General features: G+C 61.4%; 1 protein-coding gene across 2 annotated transcripts in view; it reads left to right on the forward strand.

Annotated features, from left to right (window-relative positions):
* The window catches only part of SYT2 (synaptotagmin 2), an 82664-nt gene that overhangs the window by 33462 nt on the left and 30573 nt on the right, over window positions 1-18629 (forward strand). Inside the window, exon 1 of one of the 2 annotated variants that reach the window (XM_029228077.1) lies at window positions 14321-14414. The exons of the other annotated variant lie outside the window; for it this stretch is intronic. The gene's annotated coding sequence lies outside the window, so the exon portion shown is untranslated. Of the gene's footprint in view, window positions 1-14320; window positions 14415-18629 lie in introns of those variants that run through there. 2 annotated transcript variants of the gene reach the window in all.

Here is an 18629-nt window from a genome sequence, read left to right on the forward strand (position 1 = left end):
GGCGTGCAGAGCTCTCCCCGAGGCAGGCCCAGGTCCACGGAGGGGGTCAGGAAGCCTTAGGGAGCAGCGAGGCCTCGGAGGCAGGAGGAAAACACCGGAACCTGAGGATCTGGGCCTGGTCCCAAATCTGCCGCCAGCCTTCTGCCACTCCCTGTGCCTGGGTGCCCTTCCCATGCCATGTGCTGGTGTGATTCCCGTTCTCCCTAAGCCTTTGCCCGAAGCCCTGGCCCCTCTCTGTTCTCAGTGCACTTCCTGTGCTGTATTTTGGCAGTTGTACTGACCACGTCTTGGTCATCCTCGTGTGTCCGGTGCCCAGCACAGCCTCGGTACCGGCTAGACTCTCAAGGTGTTGGGCGAATGAATGAATGAGGGGTGAATGGAGGAAATGGACTAGATTGTGACCGACCCAGAGCAAATCAGGCCCCACTTGGAGCCTGTCGCCCTTCTTCAGGATGAGGGGGTTGGGTGCTTTCTGAGCTCCACGGCGTGGGTGGGGGAGTGGCCTGCGCCTGCAGCCTGTTCTGGGAGCAGAGGCTGGATGCGGGGCGACAGGAAGAATCGAGGCCATGGCCGAGCTCCCCTGCCTGGCGGATCCAGGGAGCGCCCGTGTTTGGGGGAATTGGCCCGTCCTCACACGTAATTATAAGGCATAGAATTATGTAAAGGGACAGGGCTGGATCGGAGGAAAAAGTACTTTGTACCTGGCAGTGACGGTGAGTGCGCTGGGGAGGGCCATCCCCCTCTCCAGACAGCTTCTCCTCCTGGCAAGCAGGGGCAGCCCAGGGGGCCCATTCTTGCCGCCTCCTGGGTGGGGTGGGGGGCAGTCAGCCTGAGCCTGCCCTTGGGTTTGGAGCTCAGGGTCCCCGAGGGCATGTGGCTTCTAAGGACCATCACTTCCTTGGCCTTTTTCTGACAAGGGGGGCTTTGCACGTGTCAACCTTGGCCCCTAGTGTTGTGACTTGTAGAGAGTAGGCTCACAGAAGTGTTGAATGAATGAGTGAATGAGTGACCAAATGAATGAGTGAATGAATGAGTGAGTGAATGAATGAATGAGTGAGCAAATGAATGAGAGAGAATGAGTGAGTCCATGTGTCAGTGAATAAAGAATTATGTGGGCCATGAGGGTGAGGGGTATTTTTGGCCCACGGCCTGACCCCCAGCCCTAGAAAAAGTCTGAAGCCGGTGGGGGGGGGGGTGGGCTCATGAGTCACTGACCCGAGGAACGTGGGTGCAAAGGGATGGGACACAGCAGGAAGAACAAAGCGCTGGAGACTCTCTGTGTGCGGAGAGGAGCCAGACTGTGGTGGGCCAGGGACAGGGCCAGGGCTTGGACGTGGTGAGGACCTGGGCTCGCGCCTGCACGCTCCCAGACCCGCGGGCTTGGGACCGTCTTGTCTTCTGCTTCTCAAAATGTCATAATCCCCCGGGTGCCTGAACTCAACCTACTGAATGGGAATCTCTGGGGCCGGGCCTGGGGATCTGCACTTCACGGAGCTTCCAGGAGAGTTTAATGCACATGAAAACCTGGCAGGCGTTTGGCTGAGGCTGCTGAGGTGGGCAGTCCAAGGGTATTTGCAGTAAACAGGAGGCATGACTTGCTGAGGGCACAGGTGCACTAGGCCTTTTACCCCTCCCAGCAGCCCATGACTGTGGCTGATTCCATCCCGTTACAGGTGGGGAAACCGGGGCTCTGGGGTCAGTGAACTTGCCCTGGGACCCACGGTCAGAAGGCAGAGGAGGTGGGAACCACAGTCCAGGCTCGTCAGCATTACTCTGCCTACGGGGTTCCCTCTGACTCCCGGTGGGTGTCCCCCCGACGGCTGGCCCGACCCCCTTCCTGTCCCGAGCTCGGGGCAGAGAGCTGTCACTTGCGTCCACAGCATGTGCCCTGGTGGAAACACCTTGCAGAGGGCAGTGTCTCCCAGGCAGAGAGCTGGCTTGTTTTCATTTAAAGACCTACTGCCCCTCAGGGCCTGGAGGCACCTCCTGCCAGGCCCTGGGAGGCTGGTGGCAGCAGGGAGAGGCTCTGACCTCCTAGCCCGGAGCTCTGCGTCACCGGCTGTCACCTGGGTGGCAGATGGCAGACTGGCAGTGCCTCTCCCTGGGCTGTGCCCAGATTGGCCTGGCTGCCCCCGAGCTAGAGCCATCTGTGCCTGAGAGACCTGCCATCAGAGGAGAAGGGCAGACGGGACTTTGCAGCCCCTCCCGGTCATGGGGAGAGAGCTCAGGGCACCGAGAGCTTTACCTGCCCCCCGGGGGGTTGCCACTCACCCAGCCATGGGCAGCGGCCGGAACCACAGTTCTTCCCCCGGCCCTTTCCTTCTGCTGCTCTCCGTCTCCCTGGGGCCGCTGGGGAGAAGGCAGGGTCTGCCCATTCCACTGGCCCGGGTTTGGGTTTGTTTCCGTAGGTGACTGAACCCATCACCTTTTTAATTGGGAAGGCAGAGCTGGATCGAAAAGTTCCCTTAAAATGAAACCCAAGAACAGGAGGAGAACAGAGAGGCAGAGTGTGTGCAGGAAGTGTGCCATGCAGTGGGCAAGGGGAGGCGTCCCTTCCCCCCGGAGAACCTTGCAGCAGATTTGCTATTTGATACAACAAAGGGGGACGTTGTCCCCCCCCCCAAAAAAAAGCTTATTCAGAGAGAGAGAAGGAGGGTGGGGTGGTGGGAGGGGGTCGAGCCCCCTGGATCTGAGGCGTCTCTGCATGTGTGATGGAGCCCAAGCCAGAGGCCTGGGGTCGGCGCTAAGAGGTGCTGCAGTCCGTGATCCCTGAGGTTCCCCTGGCTGCGCCCCAGGTCCCTCCTACTTCTTCCACAGAGCTCAGGGCAGAGCTGCTTGCCCGAGGGGCGGGGGGCAGGAGCGGCTGCCAGGTCCCGGAATCAGAAGGGCTGACACGTCCCCAGGCAACGTGGCCACCCCTTTCTGGAAGCACTTGGCTGCATTTGCCCTGGGAAATGAGGACTTTTAGGAAAAAAAAAACCTAACGAAAAAGCGCAGCACTGCATTGCAGAGCCGATGCGACAGTGTGGGCTGCTCCTGCCTCGGGCTCGCCCTCCTGTCCTCGTGCAGCTCCAGGGGCCTCCTGGCCCTGAGGGCCGGGGCAGGACCCGAACGACAGAGTTCGTTCTTCATCCCAACACCCATGGGTCCCCATCCTCGAGGGCGCTTTTATTTTTTGTTAAATTAATTAATTAATTAATTTGTTTTTGGCTGTGTTGGGTCTTCGTTGCTGTGCGAGGGCTTTCTCCAGTTGCGGCGAGAGGGGGCCATTCTTCATCGCGGTGCGCGCGCCTCTCACTGTCGCGGCCTCTCTTGTTGCGGAGCACAGGCTCCAGACGCGCAGGCTCAGTAGTTGTGGCTCACAGGCCTAGCTGCTCCGCAGCATGTGGGATCTCCCCAGACCAGGGCTCGAACCCGTGTCCCCTGCATTGGCAGGCAGATTCTCAACCACTGCGCCACCAGGGAAGCCCCCTCGAGGGCGCTTTTCGCTGAAGCCTGTCCCTTTAGCTGAATCACCTTGCTCACCATTTCTCCCCTCCAAAAGGGGCCAGGCAGCCTCGGTCGTTCACCCACTGCCAGCCCCCCCGAACCCCTCAGAACTGTCGGGGCTAAAGGGCCCATGCCGCCATCTAGGCTCAGCTTTTTGGGCCAACAGGGATCCGAGGCCCCCAGCGGGGACATGCCCTGACGGGGTCAGTCAGCGAGGGGGGGCAGAGCTGGTCCCAAGCAGAGGCCAGGCTGGTGCAGGATGTGGCTGGGGACCCACTGGTTGGCCGTTCCAGGTGGCCAATGGGTGGGGCAGACGGGCTCCGATGCCACATACGGGGTCAGCATGATTGGCATCGCCCCAGCTTCCCTGGAGCCCTGTGCTCCCCACCCTCCAGAGGCAGAACCCACCCTCAGCTGCTGGCCCGGCCCGGCTTCCAGACCAGCTTCTGGGCTGGCCCCAGGGAAGGGGCGGGCCTGAGGGCACCTCCCACCTGCCGCCCCGGGATCCTGTGTGGGGTGGAGAGGCGAGCGGGGACCCACCAGGGTTTCCGGGTCCCTGCGTTGACTGCCTGCTCCCTCCCTAACTCCTCCCCAGGGCCCCGTGGTACCCCGGCCCCCAGACGGAGGGAGGCCTGGGAAGTAGGCTCCAGGCCTGCCTGCAGGGAAGAGACTCCTGGGTGCAGAAAGATGCCCTCCAGTCCTGGGCGCCTCTTGTGGTCCCCTGAGACCTGGGACACGCCTCCTGTGCAGTGGGTCTGGACTAGCTCCGCTCAAGCCTGGGCCTGATGCACCACTGACCGTAAAGATTGGCCCTGCCTCCATCTAACCTTGATTTTGGGCGAGTTGGCTCACATTTAGGGTGGGTTGTACCTCTCTGTACATCCCGTTTCAAGAAGGACACAGACATACTGGGTCTTGTCCAGAAGAGTTTGGCCAGGATGTGAGAGGCAAAGGAAGACACTGGAACAGGAGTGAACCTGACCAGACACAGGCGTCCAGGGAGGCCTGGCAGCTGTTCTCAGAGAGGCAGGATGCACGTCTCCTGGACGGCTGGAGAATTAGGATATGGGGGTTAACCCCTAATTCTGACCAGCAGAGGAAGCCACAGGGAGACAGATTTCAGTTAAGATAAGGAATCCACTCTAATAGCGCTTAACGATGTGAGAAGTGGGCCACTGGCTGCCAGCATTGTGTGAGCAGAGGCTGGTCCATCGGGGATGCGAGTAGGTCGGGAGTAGGTCAGAATGGAGGTGGTGGCTGGCTCCTGCCCCCCTCCCTCTGGGCACGGGCCGTTCTTCTGGGGAAGCAGCCCTGGAAGTGAGAAGGCGTCCAACACTGATACTGGGCAGGGCTTTGCTTCTCTGAGCCCCAGCGTCCTGCTCCGGAAACAAGGGCAGGGATGTCTGCCTCCTGAGGGCCGAGAGGGACGTGGAAAGACAGCACGAAGCTGGCGGGAGCCCCCACCCCGTGCCTCAGCTGACAGCGATGTTTCCTCGTCACCGACGGCTCGTGGGCACTTGGTCAGCTGTTGGTTTAACAACAGATAAAGGGAACAGGGGACCTAAGTGAGTCCGAGATGGAGAAGCTGAACAGGACAGCCTTGTGAAACGGGGTGCATGTCCCTCTAGAAGGGTCGCCGCCTGGGGGGTCCAGGCCCCTCAGCTTCAACCCCCTCCTCTAAGTGGATGAGTCACAACAGGTCTTCAGCCCGGACCCCTCCTTTGAAGCCCGCCTGCCCCCACCCCACCTGCACATTCAGAGTCTCCACTTGGATGCCTCACAGGTGACCCAACACCCACCTCATGCTCTCACCCACCTGCCCACGCCTGGGCCGGCTCCAGGTTTCCCGTCCCGCCCGTGAGTGCCCCCCCACCCCCACCCCCCGCGCCTCTACATCCAACCCTTCACTCTCTTCCTCCAACATCCCGGCACCCGGTCCGGCCACGGCCGCCTCTTTCCCGGGTCCTGCAGAAGCTGCTCACTCTGCCAGGTTAATTTCTGGGCAGCCTTCAAGCCTCAGTGCAGGCGCTGCTTCCTCCAGGAAGCTGCCCTTGATCTCCCTGAGAAGTCCCTCTAATAGCCCTATAGCACCATCCCACTCTCCGTCACAGTCCCGACCTTAGCGAAGGTCTGCCGTGTATGTCTGTGGTCGTACGATCAGTGTCAGGTCCCTAAGTGGACTGAACGCCCCATGAGGGCACCCAGAACCCAGCTTCCCAGGCTTCCAGATCAGAACTAGAAGAGGAGAAAATCCACAGAGGTGGCACCGCGGAGGCCCGGTGAGGTCTGGCTCAGCACCAGTCTCTGCTTCCCGCTCTGGAGACTGAAGCACGAGTTTGCTGGGGGTGCGCTTGGCCCTGTCCCAGTCTCTGCACCCGGCCTGATCTCTTTGTCACCCCACGTGAGGTTAAGGGTCAAGTCTCATGACGCCCCACCAGGTGCCGGGATCTGTGCTGCCTCAGGGGTTTACAGTCTGAGCCAGTGGGTTGGTGCAGGAAGGTGTGCAGTGCTGGACTCGTGTGCACAGGACCGTCAGGGGGCAGCGACGGCGTCTGGGCCGCGAGGAGAGCCAGACAGTGAGAGTAAAGGCGGGGAGTGGGCACTAGGAGGCTGCGTGGCAGAAGGTTCAGGAGAGTCGGCGCTGGGCGCAGGGCCGCAGGAGCTGGGAACGGTGTTTCAGGTGGGTGCAGCCGGAAAGGGTGACACCAAGGTCCTCGGGGCAACAGCATGGAGGTGTGAGGCTGTCGTGCCGTCAGGAGGTGCGCACCTCCCGCAGACGCTGGCGGGGGCTGACTGCATCACCGGGTTGGGAGGAACCCCCAGGCGCCGCGGAGCTGGGAGGTGTGGCGGTGCGCGTGCGTCAAAGGCCAGCTCGAGCCGCAGGCACTGTGCTTCCTGTGTGTTTCCCTCGGGGAACCGGCCACGGATGTTCCTTCAGGAGAAGAACCTGGAGCTCAGCGTCTCGTTCATTCGAGCCCCACCGGGAACATGAGGCAGGCCTGGCTCTGCAGTCGAGGGCTTTCCATGGAGGGGTGGGTCTGCGGCGGGGGCTGGCGGTCCTTCTTCCCAGCTCCTCTGGTGACTCTGGTGGACGGAGAGGCGGAGGACCCCTGCGCTGCAGCAAGCTCCCGCCGTCCCACCGTGGGGGAGACTCCTGTCACCACCCGCTTCGTGCACTGTGCTCTCAGAGGCCGAAGGCACAGAAGACAGCCAGAGCATCAGCGTTGGTCTGGGACCATGTCCCGCGGAAGCCAGGTGGCAGCAACTGAGGGAGACGTGGGAGATGGAGCTGAGGGGCTGTGTGATGGGTCCTGGGGGGTCAGCGGAGACGGGGGCTGGAGCCCTCGCGTGTGCACGGCCCCAGCGCTCCATGCTCTGCCGTCACCACAACGCTGACACACGCCTGCTTCTCGCCACAAGCCAGGCGGGGGGTGCAGAGGGGAGGCACCCCTTCCCCAGCATGTGCTGCACCAGCTCAGCTGAGGGCCAGGGCCAGCGAGCAACAGGCAGACCCGCAGGTAGGTCAGGGCCAGGGCGTCGGGTGGGCTGGGACTCTGCTGTTGTCCTTTCTCAGGAGCTACAGAGATCTCTTTCCGCTCCGATGCTGCCACAGCCCAGCAGCCTCTCACCTAGGGCCCCAGGTCTGGCGTGCCTGGAGGGGCAGCTCTGTGCCTGACAGGCTCTTAGTGGGCAGAGACCTCGCCGGCATCTGTGCACTCTCGAAGGGGAGGAGCCGTCAGCTCAGTGTCTTCTCTGGCGGACCGTGATGTGCTGTCTGGTACCTGAGTGTCTGCTGGTCACTTCAGACACAGTGGGGGGTGCGGTGGCTGCAGTCCACACTCGTGCCTTGGGAGGAACGCTGCTCTGTGCTCTTTCCTCAGGGTTGGAATCTCTCAGATGGGGTGTGGTGGGAAGGCAGGATGCAGGTGTAATAACTGAGTTATCTTTTCCTTAAAGTAGATAATGGGTGATTTGTCAATACAGCTTTCCTTTGGGGGAAAACCCCCAGAAAAAACAAATAAAAAAACAACCGCTCTCCCGGCTGAGGTCGGTGGGGATGGACACCAATTCAGACTCTACAGTCAGCTTACGTGGCTTAGTAAAGATGTGCCTCAACTTTCCAATTCTGTGAAATGGGTAGAACGATTATGTGGCTAGAAACTCGCACCCGAGACCTTTAGGAAAGAGAAAGGAGATGGTTTGGGGGCATTTCACAGCTGCTCAGACCTGAGGTAGAAGCTATTAGAGAAAGAAGCACTGAGGTGGTGAGAACTGACCAGCCTGAGTCCAAGTCTGGGACCAAAGCTGGTTGCTGTCACTCGTTAGGTTACTAACATCTTCAGAGCAAGTGTTTCTCCACGTTCTATGAATCAGTGTCTTCCAAAGGCACATCTCCCGTCCAAACCCCCTTCCTGAGGTCCAGGCCACGTTTCCAAGAGCCTCCTGGATATTTCCTCCTGAATCTGGCCCTGCTCCCCACGTGGACTCCCAGCTCGTACCTCCCCAGACCCCCGCCCACTGTGCCCCTGCTCGTAATGAACGACCTCATTCTCCTTCCAGTCACCAGCCAGACCCAGGAGCCGTCCGACCCCCGTGTCCCCTCACCCCATCCAGTTGCCCAGCGTGGGGTCTCCCCCTTAGCCTGGCGGGGTCGTCTCCCCTGACCCAACAGCCCTGCTGCCCGTGTGGGTCAAAGCTGGCCCCTTCAGCCCGGCCGGGCCACACGAGTTTTCCTGTCTCCCAGTGCACCTAAAGTTATGTTTACACCATCCTGTGGCCTCTTCAGTGTGTGGTGGCAGTATGTCTAAAAAAACAACGTGCATACTGTAATTTAAAAACACTTTGTTGGTAAAAGTGCTAACCATCACCTGAGCCTTCAGCTACTCTCGTAGGAACATCAAAGACGACTGCTCACAGATCGTCATTAGTACAACAATAATGAGAAAGGTTGAAATATTCTGAGAATTACCAGATGTGACACAGAGACACAAAGTGAGCAAAGGCTGTTGGAAAAAAGACGCCGATGGGCTCGCCCGTCTCGGGGCCGCACGGACCTTCTGTTAGTGAAAACGCAGAGTCTGCGAAGCACAGTAAAGCGAGGGGGCCTGTGTGTGGACGCCCCCCCACTCCCCCGGCTCTGCCCGGTGCCTCTGCCTGAGCACCTCCCCTTCCCAGGGAGTTCTCATGGCTCCGCCCCCTCGAGGCACCCTCCGCCGGGTCCAGGCCTCCAGGTGGACAGCTGCCCCGAGCCCGTGTCCCTTGCTCCATCCTGATGGAGACCCTCACGGGCAGGGGTTGTGTCCCAGCTCTGTCGGACTGCTGTTTACACACCCACAGTCACAGGAGTCAGTTACTCTGGCTTCCCGAACTCTCTGGGAAGATCCTCCGAGCTCAGACCCGATTCCTTTTCCTCTTTGGGGGTCTCTCCCAAACTCGGTGGCCTGCATGTGTGGCCTGAGTCCGGAGAGACCTTGGAATCGCTCCCATGCCTGGGAGAAGCCTGTGTGGGAGTGGCCTCTTGCGCAGGCGGGGCTGGAACTGGATTTATGGCCGCCGGTGGTCCTGGGCAGGGGGACTTCCCAGCTACGGGAACTGGGCAAATCCTTTGCGTTTTTGAGCCTCGGTTTTCTCAGCTGTGAGCTGGGGACAAACACCCGTTTCATAAGGTAGCTGTAAGGATTAGGTAGGACCCAAGTGTCCACACCCCGCCCAGCTTACAGTTACGAATGAGGGGCCCAATATCGATCAGCGAAGCAGGTGGCAGAGGGGGGCAGGGTGCAGCCTCTGAGCAGAGCATCAGAGCTCATACCCTGCGTCTTCTGCTCCCTTGCTGTGCGACCTTGGGCAGGTTGCTGTGTGACTTCTGTCTGCCTCTGTAAATTGGGAATAAGGAACATTAAGCACACACTTGGTGTGTCTCCTGTCATCACCATCTCAGAACCTGAACCCGTCCACCTGCTCCTCCAGGAAACCTCCCCACCCCCACCGGCCTCACCTGGCCAGCGTCCCAGGAGCCTCTGCAAGCTGCCCGGCGGGGTGCCTCTCTGCTGGGCGGCCACTTGTCCACTTGCGGCTGGGCTGTCTCGTGCCCCCCGAGACATTCTCACTCTTTCAGAGGGCAAATGAGAACACTCGGGTGAAATGCTCCTTTCGGGGGTAGGTATCCCAGCAGGTGGCCGGGGCCCTGCCCTGCTTCCCAGGTCACCGGGTCAGAGGAGGTCAAGGGCCAGCCACTCTCCCCCTGCTGTCGGGCCTCTCCCTTGGGCCCTCAAGCCCTGTCGTGGGGTCTGGCTCACTGTCAGCTGCATTCCTTCTCTCTGACCATTTCTTCATCTGAGACCCCCATTTAACGGGTGCCAGATACACCGCCCGTGCCTGGAGGCCAGCTGTAGACGCAGTTTGTTTCCCCAGGTGCCGCTCGTTAGCCCCACATCAACAAGTGGATGCAAATAAATTCTCAGATGGGGGTGTCAGCAGACTCCTCAGGTTTGACGTGGCCCATCCTGCACCCCTTGTGCCACGACATACAAACCGCCTGGCACGTGGAAAGGCACTCGGTAAACAGGAGCTGCTTTTCTGTCTCCCCATCTGTAGAGATAATATAAAAAAGAGCTAACACTTACTGGGCACCCGTCACATCCCAGACACTGTTCCAAGTTTTTTAATGTTTTTTTACTCATGCAATATTCACAGTGATTGTATGAGGCACAAACAATTTTTGTCCTCATTTTACAGAGGAGGCACAGAGAGGTTAAGTAACCTGCCTAAAGTCACACAGCTGCTAAGTGGCAGAGCCGGGGTTCACTCCCAGCGCCTGGCTGCGGAGCCTATGTTCTTAACCCCGACAGCATCCACCATGTGGCCGGGACGGCGGTGAGGGTCCCGTCCTTCAAAGTCTGTGGTCCCAGACGGCTGCTTAGATTGTCCAGTGAAGCCCAGGGGGAGGAAGGGAGGAGGGAGGGGGAGGGGGAGGGCCACCGTTAGCACGAGTGGTGGTTACGGCGGTGACTGCAGGATTTAGAAGCTCTTGGCAGAAACCCATTTGCTATAATTCTGGAAGGAAGAGCTGAGGATCGTTACTTTGTCTGGACAGGTTTGAAGTGGGGAGGAACTCGGTCAAGAGGCTTTAGAGAGGCCTCTTCTCCCTTCCCTCCCTCCTCCCTCTCCCCTCACTGAGCTGGCCGGGCTGGGGGTTGGGGGAAGTTTCTAGCCAGGCCACCGTGGCTACTTCCCCAGGGAACCAGCTGTGGGGTGTCAGGCCGTAGGGCTGGGGAAGGGCCGTCCACCTCCCCGGCAGCAGCCTTCATGAAGGCCCAGATCAGACAGAAAGGAGGACATGGAAGGGCAACAGGAAGCCAACCCAGGGAGACGGCCAAGGCCCCTGGGGCCCCCTTCTGACTGCCCCCACCCCATCCTGCAGGGTTGGCCTCAGCCCAGGTCTGGGGCAGCTCGGGGGTCTCTGCAGAGGAGGCACCAAAGGACCCCTCCAGAGGCTGGGGACACGGATTTCACTGGACGTGGCTCTTGGGGAGATGCTGACGCAGAGTGTGACAGAGGCCACCCTGCCTCCTGGCTCTGCCACCGGGGCTCCACACCCGGGCTGTGCTGGCACCCGAGGCCAATGCAGGGACAAAGCAGAGAACCCGGCTGCCAGCACTGGAGAGGCCAGGCCTGGGCGGGGAGGGAAGGAGTGGCTGCAGCCGCTCTCCGCTCATCCCGGAAGCTAGGGGCCGAAGTTAGGGTTCAGGAGCCACTAAGTGAGAGGGGGCTGGGGGGCAAGGAGAGGAGATATATTTGGTCCCTGGGGAGAAGGCTGGCAGTAGAGCGACGTGTCCACCCTCTGTTCCTTCTTTACCAGCAGAAGCTGACACCGTGCGCCAGCCACGGCATCGCGCTGGGCTCTGTACATACATCACCCCTTGAATCCCCACAGTAACTCTGATTTAGAATTAGAGTTAGAATCCCTGTGGTGCAGGTGAGAAACCAAGGTTTAGAGAGATTGCCCAAGATCACACAGCATCCGAGCGGCAGTGCCAGGATTCGAGCCTCAGAACCGCTAAGATTTATTGAGGTCCTTCCCACCTGGAGCTCACGGTCTGGGGACGGGGAGATAAGAACAAGAACAGGTGACAGGTGCTGCAGAGGAGAAGCATGGTAAACGGGAGGAGGCGTCGGGGAAAGACTGGCAGGATGAAGGGGGTGGTGGGTGACAGTGTGGGTGGAGGGGACAGCATGGCCAGAGGTTCTGTGTGTGGCAGGAAAAAGCACAGCCCTTTAAGGACCTGCAAGGGGATCAGTGCAGCTGGAGCACAGAAGGCAAGCATGGCAGTGCCAGGTGAGGCTGGGGGCTGGGTAAGGGCCACATCTAGTGATGTGCACCGGAAGCCGATGGGGGAAGACAGGGTAGCAGGGGCAATGGCGGGGGGGAGGTAAGGAGCCCCCGGGAGGAAGAGGCGCAGCTATAGCTGTGCACTAGCCTGTGTGGACCAGGGGAGGGCCAGCATCTGGGGTCACGGGACCCGACTCCGTGCCTCACTCGGCACCAAGACGAGACCTTGGGAAGCCTTTGGGGGCTGCCTGTGCCACAGTGGAGTGAAAACCTGTCCCGTTCTTGCCTCGCTGCCTCTGGGATTGTTGAAAAGACTCAAGTGAAATCAAGGCTGTAAGTTGTTTTCACCGCCGCCCCCCCCACGCCCCGGGAGAGGGGTCCTCTGGTGCTTGAGAGGCTCCAAGCTGCCTCTTTGCAAGGAGCCGCAGTGCTCCCACCTCCCCATCTAGACCCCGGCCCTGCCTGTGCACATGTCACCTGACCCTTCAGAACCCCAGCCCCCAGCAGAAGGGTGCAGTGGAGGGAGCGCAAACCTCAAACACAGGTACCCTCCGGAGGAGCAGACAGCCCTGCCCAAATGCTTTGTTTTCCCATCATTAGACCATTTTATCAATTCTTGGACCATTTTACTGGAGGCAGCTTTGAGTGAGGCTCAGGGATCTTTTGATCCATTTTACCAGAAGGAGCCATGAGGGCCATTCCATCCATCCCCCTGCACCCAAGCAGCATGATTGTCCAATCATTAAGCCACAGGCTTCCTAATCAAGCAGGATGGCATCCCGGGACTCTGGGCATCAGGAAATCCCAGCGTCTGACCTGAGTCCAGCGGCAAAAGATGCTTTTGTGAGATTTCAAAGGAGAAGCATTTCCTTCTCCAGGGAGAAGCAGAAGAGGGACAGCCAGGTGACAGGTCCCCCCTCAGTGTGGGAGACCCGAAGCTGGGGTGCGGGGTGTGGAGAGGTGGGGGAACCCCCTGGTGTCCTCCTGCGGAACAGCTGACCTTGAGCCCTTGACCCTCAGGAGGAATGGTGAGGGGTCAGCAGAACTGACTAGAGGGTCTCGGGCATCAGTCCTGTCCCCCTCTTCCCGCCCACGTGCCCCCCAGCCAGGTATGCAGGTGGCACACGCTCTCTGCCGCGCTGGCAGCCTGGAAACGCCGAGTCAGCGTTTTCTGCAGACCGGGGTCCGTGCCTGGCTGGCTCTAAAGGGAAGCTAAAGCCCAGCGAGAGCAGCGGTGCCGCCGCCGCACTGCAGTGGCCCGGCTCCCAGCGATGTGGCTGGCGGGCTGGGGACGCAGGGAGGAGGGAGACAAGGGGGGTTGCAGGTACCAGGAATTTCCGGGGTTCCTTGCTCTGACTCCGCGGAGATGAGGAGCCCCGAAGCCTGAGTAAGGCCTCCCCCAACACAGGATTTGGGGGTGTCACTTCCTGGGTAGAACCCCAAACTTGATCCAGGATTCTCAGTATGCAGACCGGGAGCAACCGGGGAGGAGCTGCTGAGAGCGGAGGGGAGGGGGAAGGTGGGGATGGGGGCCGCCTGGCACCAGCCTTAAGTGCTGCGCGGCTGAACTGGGGTCCTGAGATCTGGGCGGTGGGCGCTGAGGGCCCAGTGTGGGGTTCAGGGGTGAGACCAAGGCACAGAGGCGACCCCGGGCTGGCGTCCTCCCTGCCCGTCCCGCTTTGTGGGTGTGGGGAGTACCTGCCTCTGTTCAGGGGGCCCAGGCCTCGCCTCCTCGAGAGGGAGAAGCGGTGGGTTCCCATGAGGGAGCCGGTCCGGGATCCTGTGCCCCAGACGCTTCCTCCTCCCCCGCAGGGCCCTTCCGCCCGCGTTCTCTCCTCCCCGAGACGCGGGGGGCGCGGGGGGGAGAGCCCTGGGCACCAGTCGGGACTCCGTGCTCGGACGGGTGCGGGGGTGCTGGGCCGGCGCTGTCGGGGCTCTTGGGCCCGACGCCCCGCCTCCCCCGCCCCTTTTGTCTCCACCGCTCCTCTTCGCCTCCCTCCCTTTTCTTTTCTTCCTCGACTCAGGAAAACCTTCATCCGTAGCCCCCGAAGCAAATCGGCTCCCTCCCACCCGTTAGCTGGTTCCCGATCGCGGGGAGGCCCCCCGCCCGCCGTCCTTCCCAGCCAATCCCCAAGCCCGTGGGTGGCGGGGTGCTGGGGGGAGTGTCGCAGGGGGCGCGCGGCGGGCGGGGGCGCCTCCGCAGCGACGGGCTCCCCGAGGGGCTCCGGGGGCGCGCGGCCGGCCCCGCTCACCGCAAACTTCTCCCCCTCCCCGCCCGCGCCCCCGCCTCCTGCCAGCCACCGCCCCGGCCCGAGAGGGGGCGGGATCGCGGGGCGGGGACCTGCGCGACGGCCGGCGGGGGTCGCCCTCGGAGGCTCGGCCCGCGCCGCGTGCTGGCGGATGTGAGGAGCATCTGATTGGCCGGCGGGCGCGGGGCAGGTGTTACTACTGCGGCGCGCGAGGGAGCGGGCGGGCGGAGCGGAGCCGCAGCGGCCGGGCACCGGGAGGGCGGAGAGGGGCCTGGACTCCGGGAGCGCGGCGTCCTGCCCGCTGCCCTCGCCGAGAGCTCGGGCTCACCGCGCCGGAACGTCCCCGGGTAAGAGCGGCCGGGCGGGGCGGCCGGGGCCGGGGGCGCGGGCGGATGCGGGCGCCCACCTGGGACGCCCGGCCTCTGGGCTAGGCGCTCGCGGCGGATGAACCGGGTGCGGGACGGGGCTCCGGCAGTCTGCTTGCGCCGGAATTACCCTGATGGTCCCTGGGGAGGTGTCCTGAATTATCCCGGGAACCCCTCTCCGAGAGCCGCGGGAAGGGCGCCGCGGGGGGGCGGATGGAGTGGGTGCGCGTTGGAGAGTGGGTGCGGGCGCGGGACCCCCGCGGAGACGGTGAGGGAGCGGGGCGCGCCGGGGACCTGGCGGAGCACGGAGCTCGCTTCCTTCCCGCGCCCCCCGCCAGGCCGCGGCAGTCCGGCCCGGGGATGGGCGGCGGCGTCTTCCGCCCCTTCCTCTCCACGAAACTTTTTCATGCACGAGCCAGCGCGCTGCCCGGTACATCGGGGGAAGCAAGGACCCCAGGATCCTGGCAAGCGGCGGAGCTTGGAGAGACCAAGGAGGGGGTGGGGAAGGAGCAGCAGGGCAGTAGGAGAGCAGGCTCTACTCATTCTGCTGTGTGACCTTGGACGAGCTGCTGCACATCTCTGATCTCCGGGTGATGGGGTGCGTGGTGCCCCAGCGGGGAGTGGGGACGTGTGGGGGCAGGGCAGTGGGTGAACAAGCCCACGGGCGCACCTGCCGGGCCTGGGCGCTTAGAAATGAGTCGTCTTTGTTCGCCCACCTGTCTGCGGCAGCTCAGCGCTCCCTTCCTGAGGGAGGCGGGGGTGGGGGGTGCGGGGTGCGGGGGGGCGGTGTGGAGCTGCGCTCTCAGCGTGCCTGGCGGGAGTCGGGAAGCTTCCATACCAACCCTGCCTATGACCTTGGACAGCTCACTTATCCCTCTGGGCCTCAGTATCCTCATCTGGAAAATGGGGGTTTGGAGTTCATGGTGTCTGAACTCCCCCTCAGTCCTGGCCTGCCCGCAGGTGAGGTGAGCTGAGGGGATGGGGGTGCAGCCTCACCAGCGCATCCCTTCTGTGACCTAGCCTCTGGGGAAACTGTAGCTCCCTTCTCCAACAAGGCGGCAGGGCTGTGAGACTCAGAATCTCCCACACCGCCCACCCTCTTTGTAGGGGCAAGGCCTCTCCTGGAGAAAAGTCCCAGTGCTGGACAGGAGGCCTGTGGGTTCAGGGGGTGTCAGGGGCCTCCCAAGGTCACGCTTGTGTCCAGGATGAGGTGGAGGTTCTGAAAGGTCTGCACCGCGACGGCCCGTAGCACCCCTCCGTGCACCTCGCTGCCCTTGCTGGGAGAGTCTAACCTGACGCCTCCTGGGGGTGCCTCTGGCTCTGCTCCAGTTGAGATGCGCAGTAGCTTCTCACTGAGCCTCAGGGTGCTGTGGAGAGGGTCCTGGTTTAAGATACGAGGCCTGAGTCTAATTCCAGGTGCTGCCTCCCATTTGTGTGACCTTGTGTGACCTCGGGCAAGCCCGTTTCTTGCTCTCCTCGCCTATACATGGAAGGGGTTGAACTAGGTGGCTCCCCGGGACCCTCCCAGCCCTGCAGTCCTGTGGCTGCAGTTCTGGGCTGGAGTCTGATCGTAAGAAGTGGGCTTGGCTGGGTGATGGGGCAGGTGGCCCTGGAATTCCCAGTGCACATCTGTCTGCAGAGTGGAGACAGCTTGAGAGAGTTACTCGGTATGAGTGGGCCACTCGGTATGAGTGCGCGCCCCCGCCGTGCGTCCTCGGGAAGCCCGGGCTCACTGGTTAGTGGCTGTGTGACCTTGAGCAAGTTACTCTATGTCTCTGAGCTTCAGTTACTTGTCGGACAAAATGGTAACAGCTGTGGTGTTTTAGGTTGTGGCGAGAAGTAAATGAGAAGCACACGTACGATGCTTAGTCCCGTGCGGAGCCGTCCAAGTCCCGGAGCAGCTGCTGCCGATGAGAAATAGAAGGACCTGCGGGGAGCGGGGCCAGAGGCCGGAGGAGGGGGTGGGGATGGACTTGCGGTGCGATCTCCCTGCAGCTTCCAGAGCATCTCTGCAGAATGGGGACAGCGGCGCTGCCAGCCTCTCCCTGTCCCTGTCTCTGTCTTGGATCATTCGCGTGATTCTGCAGCAGAAACTTCACGGGAAAGAAAGAAAATGCTTGACTTCCCTGTAATGTCACCTCTTTTCCGCTGGTTCCCCCGGCCCCACCTCCTGCCACACCTCCCATCCCTTCTGCGGTTACAAGATGGGCTTCACTCCATCCACCCCCGCCCCCCGCCCCCAGCCTTGGAGGAAGGAGCCGACTGGAGCCGAGATGGGGTGAGGCTGGCCCCCTGGACTGAGCAGCCAGAGCTCATCTGCACCCAGGGCTGCAGCGGCACCGGCCCTGCCTGGGGGTGCTCTCGGGACCCTGGGGTGTCAACACGGGTGCGCTGGTGGGTGGGTAGTGGGGTTCCCATGGACTTGCCGTGTGACCTTAGGCAAGTCACACCCCTTGGGCCCCTGTTTTCTCAACTGCAAAGTAAAAGGTTGGTGTAGGTGCTCGAAGGGCCTTCTGAGCGTCTTGCCTGTGACCCTGTTGGGTCTGCCTTCGCTGAGGCTGGGCGCGGGGTGTGTGGGAGGTTTGCGGAGTCACGCGGGCACCGCCTCTCACCACCCCTCTGTTACGGTCCTGCGACAGCCTGCGAGGCGATGATGACATCTCCTCAGCAAGAATGCTGGTGCTTAAGAGCAAAGGCTCTGCGGACACACAGGTTCAAACTCCTGTCTTGGCTCTTTCCATATTAGCTGTGTGAATTGGGGCAAATTACTTGACGTAACTGAGGCTCAGTTTTGTCATCTGTGAAATGGGAACAGTGTTACCTACTTCTTAGGGTTCTTCTGAAGATTACACGGGAGTAATTTACGTAAAACTTCTGGGATGTGGGGAGTTCTTGGTGTGAATTGAGCACTGCATGAGGAATGGGCTTTTTGAGGTTCTGCGTCATCACAGAGGGGGCTCAGGCTAGCGGAAGGGCGGGTGGAGCCCACCGTCCCGCAGGCGTTGCCACGCGCAGATGCTGAGGAGCCCCGCCTTCCACCATCCTGCTCTCACTTGACTCTGCCTGGGGCTTCAGGAGCTGGTTCTCGTCACGGGGCCTTGGGGGGCGGGGGCTCCAGAGAGGAACTGGGAGGCTGACAGAAGCCCCTGGTGACAAGGATACAAGGCAGAGGCCTGACAGCCTCCGCTCAAGGTTAGTGGTGAGGAAAGGGCTGGCAAATAGGGCCTTGGAGAAAAGGCATCACCGCCCACGGGCCATGTGGGGTGAGTGGACCCCAGCCTGGGGCGCCGGAAGGGACCTTGGGGGTCATCTCATTCGGTCTCTGACTTTGATGGTGGGGAAGCTGGGCTCAAAGAGGGGGAGCATCTTGCCCAGTATCACACGGCATCCGAGTGATGCTGCACCCGCCCTGTGGACGCTCAGCCCGGTGCCCTTTCCACTCTCCCCATGAACCACGGAGCAGTTACTTTCCACCTCTTCTAAAATCAGAGCACAGGGTCAGGGGCCTTGACTGAAGCGGAAAGGATGTGAGATCATCACATCCAACATTCCCAGGTCGCAGGTTAGGACACCGAGGCCCAAGAGAATGCAAGGGTCGGCCTGAGGCCGCCCAGAGCCAGAAGCGCGTACGCCTGAGGCCGAGGTCTGCCGGTGACACCAGCTGCTCCTCTGCTTCTCTTGGGCCTGACAGGCTGCGCGGCAGCAGGACAGCCAGACGTGGAAAAACAAACCCCACGGGCTTGGGCAAGGGAGAGAGGACAGAAAGGCAGAAACGTTACTTCCAAGACCCAGATTTCCTCTCTTGGCTTTGTCTCTTGGCCTGGCTCTGCCGGCCCTTCTGAGCTCTTCCGTGACAGCCTCCCCGCCCTGTAGAGAGGAGACAATAGTCAGCCCGCTGGCCTCGGTACCATCGGTGACATGAGTGCAAGAAAGTCAATATTTGCCCAGTGGCAAAGGAAGGGAAATGTCGTCCGATTTGGGACAAGAGTGAGGGGAGTGATTCTGCAAAGAGAGGTTGCGGCGCCCGGGGCCTGCGGCGTCAGCACTCGGCTGCTAAGGCAGCCTTTGGACCCACCGTGTTAAATCACCCTTTGTGTGTGTCTCGGAGAGCCTGCACCGCGCCCGCGGCCTGACCCCCGATACACTTCCCTGACTACTTGCAGCTGGCGCCCCCCCCGCCCCCCCACCGGCTCCCTG

The sequence above is a fragment of the Monodon monoceros genome, unplaced genomic scaffold (assembly GCF_005190385.1).
Source record: "Monodon monoceros isolate NGI ecotype Baffin Bay Population unplaced genomic scaffold, NGI_Narwhal_1 Super_Scaffold_18, whole genome shotgun sequence".
NCBI classification, from domain to species: Eukaryota; Metazoa; Chordata; class Mammalia; order Artiodactyla; family Monodontidae; genus Monodon; species Monodon monoceros.